Source organism: Prionailurus bengalensis, chromosome E4, assembly GCF_016509475.1.
Source record: "Prionailurus bengalensis isolate Pbe53 chromosome E4, Fcat_Pben_1.1_paternal_pri, whole genome shotgun sequence".
Classification (NCBI taxonomy): Eukaryota; Metazoa; Chordata; class Mammalia; order Carnivora; family Felidae; genus Prionailurus; species Prionailurus bengalensis.
The window spans coordinates 12752641-12764606 of NC_057360.1; the positions used below are offsets into that span (position 1 = coordinate 12752641).

The window sequence follows — 11966 nt, forward strand, 5'->3', positions numbered from 1 at the left end:
AGGGGTGCATGGATCCCTCTGAATTAATGTTTTTGTATCTTTTTGGTAAATACCAAGTAGTATGATTACTGGGTTGTAGGGTAGTTCAATTTTTAACTTTGGGGAGAATTTCCATACTGTTTTCCACAGTGGCTACACCGGCTCACATCCCCACCAACAGTGCATGAGGGTTCCTTCTTCTCCACATCCTTGCAAACTCTTGTTTCTTATGTTTTTGATTTTAGCCATTCTGACAGGTGTGAGATGATCTCACTGTAGTTTCGATTTGCATTTCTCTGATGAGTGATGTCGAGCATCTTCTCAAGTGTCTGTTGGCCATCTGGATGTTTTCTTTGGAGAAATATCTGTTCATATCTTCTATTTTTTAATTGGATTTTTTGTGTTGTGGGGGTATTAAGTTTATCAGTTCTGTATATATTTCAAATAATAACCCTTTATCGAATATGTCATTTGCAAATATCTTTTCCCATTCAGTAGGTTGCTTTTCGGTTTTGTTCATTGTTTCCTTCACTGTGCAGAAGGTTTTTACATTGATGTAGTCCCAAAACTTTTTGTTTTTATTTCCGTTGCCTCAGGAGACATATCTAGAAAAATGTTACTACAGCCAATGTCAAAGGGTAGCACTTCGGTTTTAAAAGACTCTAGCACACAAATAACCACCATCTTTACTAGTACCTGATGCCTTAGATGCAAAGTCTAAAAAAAAGGGAAACTTTTAGGTCATCTGTAACAATCTAAAGAATAGACTAAAAGCAGGATGGGCTGAATGGGTAAGAGACATTAAGGAATCTACTCCTGAAATCATTGTTGCACTATATGCTAACTAATTTGGATGTAAATTTAAAAAATAATAATAATAAACAGAAGAAAAAAAAAGAATAGACTAAAAGAAGTTGGCAAAAATCAAGACCAACTTAGAGAAACCAAGCCAGAAAACTACAAGGTAGAGTAAACTGGAAGAGTCAGTAACTAAAAAGTTTTTGTTACACTTCAGAAATATTACTCATTTCTCTTTTGTCAGATCTCGTGATATTTAATTTACTAAAGATTCTTCTGTATGAGGAAGCATACTCCTTTGAAACTACAAATAACATGGGGGTGTGGGGTTAAGGATTACCAGTCATTCACATTCTACTTATATGAGCTACATAAGAATTTAATGAAATATTCGGCACAGCTATTTTTTAAAAATTTTTTAATGTTTACTTATTTTTAAGAGAGAGAGAGAGAGACAGACAGAACATGAGCAGTGGAGGGTCAGAAAGAGAGGGAGACACAGAATCCAAAGCAGCCTCAGGCTCCGACCTGCCAGCAAAGAGCCCAGCGTGGGACTCGAACTCACAAATTGCGAGATCATGACCTGAGCCAAAGTCAGACGCTTAACTGATTGAGCCGCCCAGGTGCCCCTCGGCACAGTTGTTTGTAAACTGAGGAATGCTATAAAATCAGAATGGCAAGAGAGTTAAGATCATAGATTCTGGAGCCACGGTGCCTGAATTTGAAACCTAGTCTACTACGAAGCTATGCAAGTTTAAGCAACTAACTTAATCTCGATGTCTCAGTTTTCTCATCTACAAAATGGGAATAACATTTGAAACTATTCCATATAGTTGTTGAAAGATAAAGAACTTAAAACAGTGCTGGGACTCACCCTTTTAACCAAAACAGAGTAACAGGGACTGATTTTATGCTCCCAACTAAAGCTACCAAAAACAAACAAATAGAATATATGAAATAATGATTTTCAAGACAAAGTAAGTATATCAGGCAATGAAGGACAGTGATCCCTGAGACATGGGAAACAAATGAAGCAAGTCTGAATGATTGCCCCAATTTATTGCCTTGAGTTCCCAGATCACAGTATAGAAGAAAGGTGAAGGGAGGATCCAGGCAAAGCTTGCAAGACTCCCTAAGTTGAGAAGATGGAATTCAGAGTATGAGGAGAAGAATGGGGCTAGCATTTGCAAGACAAAGTACCAGAAAGGAGAGAGCTGCAAACAAACAAACAAACAAAACCCCGAAATCATGGGAACCAGCAGAGCATCCCCTCAAGTATTCAGCATGTGCCAGGTAAGGAAACTAGGCGAGGTGAGGGCAAGAACTGTCCAAAAGCATCAGAGAGCACTCAGTACTCACACAGGACCAGGAATAGTGGCCATTGCCACCAGTCATACTGGACAATCACACAATTCACAGAACATTTGGTAGAGTATTCAGAAGACTTTTACCTCAGGAGCAGGAAATAACTAATCTTGACTAAATATTTCTCTGGTCACATTTAACAGATTTTAAAAACAATTCTCAAAAAGATAAAACTATTTCCAAGTAGCGACTGCATCTCAAAACAAAGTTCAAAAATATTTATAGGAAGGGGCACCTGGGTAGCTCAGTCAGTTAAACATCTGACTCTTGATTTTGGCTCAGGTCATAATCTCACACTCCTGGGATAGAGCCCCATGTCTGGCTCCTCACTGAGGGTGAAGCCTACTTGAGATTCTCTCTCCCTCCCTCTCTCTCTGCCCCTCCCCACTCATTCTCTCTCTCTCTCTCTCTCTCTCTCTCTCTCTCTCTCTCTCTCTCAAAAAATAAATAAACATTAAAAATATATATTTATAGGAAAACAAAAATAGCAAGCAAAATTCACAACAAGGTAAAATTCACAATGTCTTGAACCAAATCAAAGATTACCAGGTATGCATAGAAGCAGGAAAACATGAATCAAATGGGGAAAAATTAATCAACTGAAACTGACCCAGAACTAACACAGATGTTAGAATCATCAATGACATTAATTATAATTAGTAATGACATCATGATTATATTCCACATGTTCAAAAAGTTATGGACAGACATTAAAGATATAAAAAAAAAAAAAGGCCCAACGTGGACATCTACAGATGAAAGCTACAAAGTCTGTGATGAAAAGACATATCAGACGAGATTAGTGGAAATTAGACATTAGAGGAGAAAATATTAGTGAATTTGAAGACACAGCAATAGAAATTATACAAAATGAAACAAAAATTTAAAAATGAAAGGAGCATCAGAGAAGTATAGGAAAACATCAAGTGGCTAACAAATTGGGTAATGGAAGCCCCCAAAGAAGAGATTGGGGAGGATGGAAAATATATTTGAAGAAATAATTTTCATGAAAATTTTCAAATTTCATGAAAACTATAAATCTACACATCCAAGAATCTCAAATAACCTCCAGCACAAGAAACATGAAAAAAAGTACACCATGGAACATCATGCTCAAATTGCTCAAAAACAGTGATAAAGTACAAATCTTAAAGGCAGACAGAATGAAAAGATAAATTATACACAAAGAAACAAAGATAATGATAATAGATTTCGCATCATAAAGAATACGGCCTAGAAGACATGGAGCAGCATCTATAAAGTATTAAGAGAAAAAAAAGGTAAACTAGAATTTTATACTCAGTAAAATATCTTAGACAAAAGCAAAATAAAGACTTTTTCATTCAGAAGGGAAATTATACCTGATGGAAATAGGTATAATCTGCACAAAGGACTAGATACTGTAAGAAATTGTTACTATATTAATAAATATACAGACTTTCTTATTTATATCTTTGAAAAAGGTAACTGTTGGGGCCCAAGGGTGGCTCAGTCGATTGAGTGTCAAACTTTAGGTTTCAGCTCAGGTCATGATCTCACAGTTATGAGATCATGCTCCAAGTTGGGCTCTGCACTGAGCTTGGAGCCTGCTTAAGATTCTCTCTCTCTCCCTCTGCACCTCCCCTGCTTACATGCTTGCACATGCACGCATGCTCTCTCTCTCTCAAAAAAAAAAAAAAAAAAGATAAAGATAATTGTTTGAACAAAGATAGCAATAAATTGTGAGGTTTATACCAGGTAAAATTAAGATGTATAAAAACAAAAACATAAAGGCCAGGAAGGAAGTAAAGATATATACAGTAAAACCTTGGATTGTGAGTAACTTGTTCTGTGAGTATTCTGCAAGATGAGCAAACATTTCTAATAAATTTTAACTTGATAAATGAGTGAAATCTTGCAACAGGAGTAGTAAGTGATGCCAAACGTCACATGATCACAACTGAGCCAATGGTTCTTGAAATTCGCTTTGATATACAAGTGCTTTGGATTACAAGCATATTTCTGGAACGAATTATGCTAGCAAGCCAAGGTTTTACTGTACAATTTTCTTGTACTATATGTTAAGTGTTATATTACCTGAATGTCAACTGTGATGAATTAAAAATGTACACTATGATGTCAAATGACCACTAAAATAACAAAACATAGAGTTACAACTAATAAGTTACCATAGGAAATGGACAGAATCTTATAAAAAAAAATCAATTCAAAGACGATAGGGAAAGGGAACAATGTCCTAGACAAAGACAGAGCAAAGACTTGAATGTTTTGGTTTAAGGTTCAGCTTAGAGGCGTAAGACCTAAACATAATAATCACATTAAATGTGTCAACACACCAATTAAAAGGCAGAGATTGTTAGATTAGATAGAAAAGCAAGACCCACTAGATGCCACCTAAAATAAAGGTACAAGTAGGTTAATAGTATAAAAAAAATAAGAAAAGGAAAAAGAGATAAACCAAGCTAGTATTAATCAAAGAATGCTAGAGTGGTAAATTAATACCAGACTAAGATTTTAGACTAACATTATCAGACAAAAGAAGGGCAGATTTTATAATAATAAGTGGGTCAAATAATCAACAAGACATACAATCCTAAATGTTTATGCACCTAATAGCAAAGCTTCAAGGCACATAAAACTCACAGAAATGCAAAAAGGACAAATCCACAATTCTAGTAGATTTCAATTACCATCTTTCAATAAATAACTGAATAAATAGAAAACCAATAACGATATAGGAGACATAAAAATTATAATCAACCAAAATTGACTTGATTGGTGCTGACAACGCTCCATCCAACAAGAGTAAAATACATGTTCATTTAATATGCACACAAAACATTTCCCAAGAGAGACTACATTCTGGGCCATAAACAAGTCTCATTAAGTATAAAAGGATTCAAACTACACAAACTACTTCTCTGACCACAATAGAATTAAAAAAAAAAAAAAAAAACTTCTACACAGCAAACAGTCACCAAAACTTAAAGGCAATCAATGGAATAGGAGAAGATATTTGCAAATGACGTATCAGATAAAGGGTTAGTATCCAAAACCTGTAAAGAACTTATCAAACTCAACACGCCCCCTGCAAAATAATCCAGTGAAGAAATGCGCAAAAGACATGAACAGACACTTTTCCAAAAAAGACACCCAGATGGCTAACATACACACAAAAAGATGCTCAATATCATTCATCATCAAATCAAGCCCACAATGAGATACCACCTTACACCTGTCATAATGGCTAAAATTAACAACTCAGACAACAATAGATGGTGGCAAGGATGCAGAGAAAAGGAAACACTTTTGCAATGCTAGTGGGAATGCAAACTGGTACAGCCACTGTGGAGAACAGTACGGAGTTTCCTCAAAAAATTAAAAATAGAGCTACCCTACAACCTAGCAATTTTACTACTAGGTATTTATCCAAAGGACACAAATATGCTGATTCGAAGGGGTAAATGCACCCCAATGTTTATAGCAGCAATATCGACAATAGCCAAAATATGGAAAAAGCCCAAATGTCCATTGACTGATAAACAGATAAAGAAGATGTGGTATATATATACAATGGAATATTACTCAGTGATCAAAAAGAATGAAATCTTGCTATTTGCAACAATGTGGATGGAACTAAAATGTATTGTGCTAAGTGAAATAAGTCAGAGAAAGATAAATATATGATTTCGCTCATATGTGGAATTTAAGAAACACAACAGATGAACATAGGAGAAGGGAAGAAAAAATAAGATAAAAACAGAGACAGAGATAATCCATTAGAGACTCTTAAATACAGAGAACAAACTGAGGGTTGCTGGAGGGGTGTTGGGGGAGTGGATGGATTAAATGGGTGATGGGCATTAAGGAAGGTACTTGTTGGGATGAGCACTGGGTGTTATATATAAGTGATGAATCACTAAATCTACTCCTGTAATAATCTACCATTATTACACTATATGTTAACTAACTTGGATTTAAATTAAAAAAAAAACAAAACAGAATAAATAAGAGAGGTCTCTAAAAATCTCCAAATAGTTGAAACGAAACAAAAGAATTCCAAATAATAATAAAATAAATGAGTAACTAAAAGATGAAATCAAAAGAAAAACTAAAAAACATTTTGAATTGAATGAAAAGAAAAACATATCAAAATTCATGAGAATCTGATAAAGTAATGTGTAGGAGAAAATTTATAGTACTGAACATTTATTTAGAAAAGAAGAAAGGTTTTAAATCAATGACCTCAATTTCTACTTCAGGAAAAGAAGAGCAAACGAAACCCAAAGTAAGCATAAAAAATAAAATAAAAAAGATTAGAGAAGAAATCAAAAAAGTAGAAAACTAATAAAGAGAAATTCAAAACCAAAAGCTGGTTGTTTAAGAAAAATAGAACTGTGGGGCACCTGATGGGCTCAGTCACTTAAGCCTCGACTTCAGCTCAGATCATGATCTCGTGGTTCACGAGTTTGAGCCCCTCACTGGGCTCTGTGCTGACAGCTCAGAGCCTGCAGTCTGCTTTGATTCTGTGTCTCGCTCTCTCTCTGCCCCTCCCCTGCTTATTCGCTCTCTCTCTCTCTCTCAAAAATAAACATTTTAAAAAATTAAAAAAATAGAATTGATAAGCCTCTAAGGAAAGTGATCAAAAAAAAAAAAGAGAAACAAGATACAAATTACCAATATTAGGAATTAGAGAAGTGATCACTACCTAGTCATTAAAAGGATAATAGGTATTGGGGGTCCCCACACCACACTTAGTTTTGATAATTAGCACTAGAAAAAGTCAAAGCACTCAGAAAAACTGTTATACTCACAATTACAGTTTATTACAGTGAACAAATACAGATTAACATCAGTAAAGGCAAAATGCACCTAGTGAAAAGTCCAGAAGAAATCAGGTATAAATTTCCAGTGTCCTCTCCCTGTGTAGTTGTAAGGACCGCACTTAACTCTCCCAGCAACTACCTATGACAACACATACAAAGTACTGCCAACTAGGGAACCTCATCTAAAACTTGTTGTCTAGGGTTCTTATTCGATCAGTCATGCAGGCATGGAACACCCCACATGACTGACCTTAGCTACCCAGTCTCCAGTCGCTCCAGAGATCAAACTGATAAAGCATGGGCTAGGAATTCGGGTAAACAAAAACAGGCCATTCACCATAAATCATATTGTTAGCAAAAGACACATGATGAGCACAAAGGCCCTAGGCATTTAAAGACAATTTTATCACACAGGATATTCCAAGGGTTTAGAGGTTTTCTCCAAGGAGCCAGTCAATGGCCAGTCCTCTGTTTGGAATGCGCAGGGTTTGAGCATCACAAACCCTCTAAATGAACTCTTTACTGCACAATAAGGAAATATTATGAACAATTTTATGCCAATACAGTCAATAACATAAAAGAAGCAAATATCTTAAAAGAAAAACTATGAAAAGTCACTCAAGAATAAATAATCTGAACAGCCCCTACATCAATCAAAGAAATTCAATTTGTGCTTACCTCACACTTGGAAATTTCAGATGGCTTCACTGGTAAATTCTACAAAGTAGAATTTATATCAAAGTAATGTAAGTCTTCCAGAAAATTAAAAAGAAAAAGTATTTTTCATTTGGTGAGACCAGCATTAACCTGATCCCTAAACAAGGCAGATACCACACAAAACAATTATACACTAGTACCCTTCATGAACATATGCAAAACTTCTAAACAAAATTTTAGCCAATCAAGTCCAAAAATATACAGATAATATATTATGTCCAAGTAAAGTTTATCCCAGGATGCAACAGGACAGGCCTGTGTAACACAGGCCAATCAATGCAACTCACCATACTAACAACCTAAAAACGAAAAATCCTATTATCACTTCAACAGACCCAGAAAAAGCATGCAAGAAAAACCATTACTGAATTCTGATAAAAGGCTTCAGCAAACGAGGACTAGAAAGGAATTTCATCAGCATGATAAAAGGCATCTAGCAAAAAACCTAAAGGTAACACAATATTTAGTGAAAAACTTTATGCTTTTCCCCTAAGATCAGAAACAAAACAGGGTATCCGATCTCATTTCTTCTATCCAACATTATACTGATGGGTCTTGGCCAGTGCAATATGACAAGAAAATAAATAAATGGCATGCAGATTGGAAAGAAAGAAATAAAATTGTGATTTGCAGACATGATCACCCATGTAGAAAATCCAAAGAAATCTACCTTAAAAAATGCTGCTGTAACTAATAAGTGTGTTTCTCATGATTGATCAACAAACATAAATCAACTTTATTTCTTTTTTTTTTTTTTTAATTTTTTTTTTCAACGTTTATTTATTTTTGGGACAGAGAGAGACAGAGCATGAACGGGGGAGGGGCAGAGAGAGAGGGAAACACAGAATCGGAAACAGGCTCCAGGCTCCAAGCCATCAGCCCAGAGCCCGACGCGGGGCTCGAACCCACGGACCGCGAGATCGTGACCTGGCTGAAGTCGGACGCTCAACCAACTGCGCCATCGAAGCGCCCCAACTTTATTTCTATATAGTAGACACACACGCACACAAAATTGAATATCGATTTAAAAGTGCTATTTAAAAGGAGCATGCTATTAATTACTTGGGGATAAATTTGACAGAAGATGTGCAAGATCCATTTACTGAGAACTGCAGAATACTGTTGAAATACTATTTTAAGGCTTTATTAAAAAATAAAAGGGCATATTGATTCTTTTCAACCTAATTTTAGTTTTTTATTTACTAACCAATGAGTCCATGGGTGCAACTAAGCAATAAGTAATAAATGGGGTTAATGTTATTCGCCATCACAGAAATTCATACTAGAAAGGAATCTCAAAATACAGGAAATGTGGGGATGTTTAATCTCAATACTTAACTTGGAAAGGTTTAGTCTTTCAGCATTTATCTGAAGGCTCAGTAGGCATCAAACATTCTGTAACACACTTGGTGAATAGAAGATGCATCCTCTGATCTTATGGAGCTGTTACCTAACAGAGGGAAATAGAAAATAAACAAGTAAACAAACAAATGCAAATTACTTAAGAGTCGTAATTAGTGCTATTAAAGTAATAAAAACCACGGGAATAGGAATGCCACTGAAAGTCTAAGTGGACATTCAAGTCAAAACCTGAAGCAGGAAGAAATCAGCCAGACAAGGGAAAGATTATTATGGCCAAATAGAACAGCCTTTGGGAAGGCCCTGGGGCAGTAGGGTTTGGGGAGAGCCTGGCATACTCCAAACCTCTAAAGAAAGTCAATTTGGCGGGAGTATAGGGACTGTGGAGTAAAGGGAAAGATAAGCCTAATGGTCACTTAGGAGAGGTAGACAGGTGTCAGATTCTGCAGGCCTATGTAAGAACTGGTATTTTATTCAAAGCGCAACAAGAAGCCATTTTATAGTTTTAACCAGGCACACACATTAGATTTTCATTTTTAAAAATATCATCTCTAGTTGCTCTGCTAGAGAATCAATTGGAGGGAATATAGTGGTCTAGGTTATCACAGATGGCTTCCTCTGGCCATAAACAGATAAAACCGGTGAGTAACATATAACATGTTTTTATTTAAAAATATATATATATATATATATGTGTGTGTATATATACATGTACATATATGTATACATATATATACATACACATACACGTATATATATATATATATACACATATATATACATATACATATACGTATATGTATATATATTCTACAACTTAAAAGAAAGAAAAAAAGATGTAGAAAGCAAACCCCAGGGGGACTCTACCCGAGTATAAGTGCTGGGTGTTGGGACTCCTATACACATTTGAAGGCAAGATCACTGAAATAAGGGTTCAGAGCCTGGAAAGGATGATCCATGTGAAAACAAAGGATTAAAAAAATTCAGCCTACTGCTCTACAAAAGCAGTAGGAAGCCTGCTGTTAACTATATATGTAGTTACCATACAGAAGAAATATATACATGTATATTTTAAGGGCACCTACAAAAAACTGATACCTGACCCCTGGATCATACACAGGGGAAAAGATCCAAATTTATATCACAAGTTGAAAAAATTACTTTAAATTTGACTTAAAGCAACTGAAAGTTCTAGCACCCAGCAAAATCAATCTGCAAAACTCTCAATCCAAGATACAGAGGACTTGCATAAAACAAAAAACTTCTTTGAGGCTAAGCTCCCAATTTACATAACATTTGAAGAAAACAGTCACCATGAGGGAAAGCCAAGAGAAACAACAAACAAGAGTTAGAACCTTGTAAACTGGAAACTGTAATTTTACAGAGATGTTATTTTTTTTACTATAATCTCACTCTCATTTTGGTTCTTATTCATGGCTGACACAAACCTCCTGAAGTGCCATAATTTCCACCTCTATTAACGTTATTGAGAATTCTGGAAAGTCACCCTCAGCTAAAAGAAAAAAAAAAAAAGTTTACATATAAAAGCTAACAGGGGCCTACAAGGTGCTTTGTTTTTATTAGATGAAACTACATGGCTGATGCTTGTAAATGGGAAACTGAATTAATAACCATTGCTACTGATCCCTACCTGCTAGAAAATCTGTACCTTTCAAGTATGTAGTCTATGTTCCAAAACTTGATGATCTTTCTCGCCAATCCTTTTGAATGGTACTTTAATTTTTAAATGTGAAGAAAAATGAGTTCACATTTAAAATGAAGGGTTTGTTGGGGCGCCTGGGTGGCGCAGTCAGTTAAGCGTCTGACTTCAGCCAGGTCACGATCTCGCAGTCCGTGAGTTCGAGCCCCGCGTCAGGCTCTGGGCTGATGGCTCAGAGCCTGGAGCCTGCTTCCGATTCTGTGTCTCCTTCTCTCTCTGCCCCTCCCCCGTTCATGCTCTGTCTCTCTCTGTCCCAAAAATAAATAAACGTTGAAAAAAATAAAATAAAATGAAGGGTTTGTGCACTCTTAAATTTCAGAAATCATTTTTAAGTTTAAAAGTTCAAAGGTTACGAGAGGAATTCCAAATATCCTTCACTTTCTAACTATACCTATCTAAACCTGAAATACCGACTCCAACTCTTTTCTTGGTACGGTATTTTGTCTACTTCATTTGAATTTTCTTTAAAATATTGGCACACTAAAACCAAAATCACACTCGGGATTTTGCAATATAAGCCAAAATAATGCTTTTTTTTAAAAAACGCATTTTTAGTGATGAGAAACATGAAAAATGTAATAGCTGATCCCTTTTAAATCGTCCCATTTCTGTATTCTGACAACGCTTGCATCTTGGCGTTTGAAACCTTGCTTAAAATGAGAAAACAGAAGCCCAGAGAAGTGCTCAGGATAGAACCAGAACACTGAAATCAGGACTCCAAGCGAGAAAAGCCTAGTATTTCTCCATACCCCAGCGCCGATACTGTTTTACCATGGTCTCCTCTGAACTTAAAACTGGTAAGGAACCATTTTTAAGGGGAAAGACTTAAGCATTCCTTAGGCTACAGGTCTTCGAGAACCATTCACAACACATGGAAACAACTCACAATCAATAGTTAATTGGGAGACAGCTATGCAAAGAAACCCTGCTGAACATGTCTGCTCCCTCCCCATTGTTATATCCCGGCCCTCTGAAATGTTTCTTCACAATTAGAAGCCTAAATCCGAACATTCTCTAGGGTCAGTTCGCAGGACAATTCCGGCGCAGTTTTGAAAACACCCCCCAGGAGCCCCGACTCGTACCCGGCCAGACCTAGCGGGTAAGGGGTACCGCCCCCGTGACTTCCCCGAGGACCCCGGAGGCAGGTGCGCCCGCCCTTTTCCGCCGCCGACTTGTAGCCACTTCCTAACTGCCTGTTTATC

The 11966-nt window shown here is 36.4% G+C and overlaps 1 long non-coding RNA gene across 1 annotated transcript; it reads right to left on the reverse strand.

Annotated features, from left to right (window-relative positions):
- Positions 1 to 8986: 8986 nt before the first annotated feature.
- Positions 8987 to 11951, reverse strand: LOC122476304. The gene is made up of 2 exons (XR_006295451.1): positions 11847 to 11951; positions 8987 to 9135 (listed from the first exon to the last, which is right to left on the reverse strand). It is a non-coding gene; the product is annotated as an uncharacterized LOC122476304 (long non-coding RNA).
- Between the last annotated feature and the right edge of the window lie 15 nt (positions 11952 to 11966).